At 35.0% G+C, this 2326-nt stretch overlaps 1 pseudogene; it reads left to right on the top strand.

Annotated features, from left to right (window-relative positions):
- The first annotated feature begins 1509 nt into the window (after nt 1-1509).
- Nucleotides 1510-2326, top strand: part of LOC102896573 — a 5514-nt pseudogene continuing 4697 nt past the window's right edge.

The raw sequence follows: 2326 nt of genomic DNA, 5'->3' as shown, positions 1-2326 counted from the left end.
TCAGGAAAAAAAGGAAAAGAAAAGTTTAAATATGAGAATATTAAAAATTAGATGTTATATAAAACTTAGAAATAACATTTGTAGTACATGGACACATAAACTGTTTTCCTCTTTTAAGTTTGAATTCTTTCACCTTCCATTTTCTCAGTCAAGTTGTTTTTAAGATCTGATTCCCAAAGCAGACTGACTTTGTTCACGTAGAAGATTGCAGATCATGCTATTGGGGGAGGGGAAATTTTGAGGTTACCAGGAATGGCAGCGAGAAAAGATCTTCATTATTTGTTGCCTTATTACTCACTGCAGTGTTTCTCAGACTACTTTTAATATTACAAATCTTGGGACATTTGCTAAATATTCCATCTAACTATAACTTATTTTTATTTGCACCCATTCTGTTTATTTTTCTTGGTTATTTCTCCTTCTGGGTGTATAATACACATTTTTTCATATGGCCCCAGTTTAGAAGTCTATTAATAGCTGTAGAGATGCAGTGGTTCCTCAAAACACTTAATGTTTCTGGGACCTCACACCAGACATTGCCATAACTCAGAGATAAGAAAGATACATAAACCTACAGAAGAAAGAAATAATTTTAAGGTGTGCGTAAAAGAGTTATTACTGTCAAACAAGGCATTTGAATAGAATGCATAAACACATGACCACGATGGCTTTTCTTTATAGCAAAGATCATGTATCCATGATGCTAAAGATAAGAAGAATTTTGAGACAACTAAATAGGTATTTCAAATTCTTGAATATACAATTAAAAAGAAACACAAAGGTCAATTTATTTGTTTTAATAATTTCATCTAATAAACACACATATTAGTGTTTATTATGTACCAGTTACATAAATTTTTTACAAACATCTACTTGTTTATTATTCTAACCATCACGAAGTAGTTAAAAAACTTTATCAACCTTACACCGTCAGTAAGTAGCAAAGCTAAGATTTGAACCATCATCTCTTCTGTAACTACTGTGCTCTTAACCTTTATGTTAAAATACCTCCCAAGTAAATGGACATTCTTCTGTGGACTTACCTAGTTTACCTGTGAGTGGTTTTTTCCTAGAATGTTGTTCAACTCTAATTTCCTTGACATGAAGGAAGGTGATTTTAGGATTGGAAAAATAAACCTTTGCCTCTAAGAATTTTGCCGATTCTATAATTTTAGCAGTTTTTTTCAACTGAGTCGCATGCATTCCTCTTCATCTTGAAAGGAACTAATATCATCTCTTAATGTGCACAGCTTTTAAAGAGTTGCTGTATCTCGATACATCACCTCTGAATAACATCAATGATCATTTCTAATTACTTCTTTTAAAAAAATGACAAAAATGAAAACAAACCAAATATGTCACAGTGTATGCCATAAGTGGATTTATTATCTTTCTATTTGCTTCCTTAGAAAGGAGAGTAAAGATATTTTTGGTTCATTGATCACTCAAGTCCACTCACGTATTCTGACACCATTTATTTTGGATGAGAAAAACAAGAAAACCAAGAAGATGTTGGAGAGTAATTATACCATGCCAACTGAGTTCCTCCTTGTTGGATTCACAGATTATCTACCTCTTGGAATCACATTATTCCTGGTGTTTTTCATAGCATATATACTAACTGTGGTGGGAAATGTGGGTTTAATAATCTTAGTTAACATCGATTCAAACCTGCAAACGCCCATGTATTATTTGCTCAGCAACTTGTCTTTCTTAGACATCTGCTATTCTACGTCAATCACCCCTAAAATGCTGGTGAATTTTTTAACAACCAGAAAAAGCATCTCTCCCTATGGTTGTGCATTACAAATGATTTTCTTTTGCTGTTTTGCTGATGCTGAGTGCCTTATCCTGGCAGCAATGTCATATGACCGCTATGCAGCCATCTGTTACCCGTTGCTCTATCCTACACTGATGTCTAGGAGAGTCTGCATCTACTTCATTGTGTCAGCATACTTCAGTGGAAGTAGGACTTCAATGGTCCATGTCTGCCTCACATTCAGGCTGCCATTTTGTGGCTCCAATATTATCAACCATTTCATTTTTTCTGTGATATTCCACCTCTTTTGGCGTGCAGATACCCATATCAATGAGCTTCTGCTCTTTGCCTTGTGTGGCTTCATCCAGACCAGCACTTTTATGGTCATATTTATCTCTCCCTTTTGTATCCTTATCACGGTTTTGAGCATCAAGTCCTCAGATGGCAGAAGCAAAACGTTCTCTACCTGTTCTTCCCATCTCATAGCAGTCACCTTATTCTAGGGAACACTATTGTTTATGTACTTACATCCTACCACCACCTATTCCCCAAACACAGATAAGGTAG

The sequence above is a fragment of the Pteropus alecto genome, unplaced genomic scaffold, assembly GCF_000325575.1.
Source record: "Pteropus alecto unplaced genomic scaffold, ASM32557v1 scaffold2819, whole genome shotgun sequence".
Taxonomy (NCBI): Eukaryota; Metazoa; Chordata; class Mammalia; order Chiroptera; family Pteropodidae; genus Pteropus; species Pteropus alecto.
This window is presented reverse-complemented; position numbering and strand designations above follow the sequence as displayed.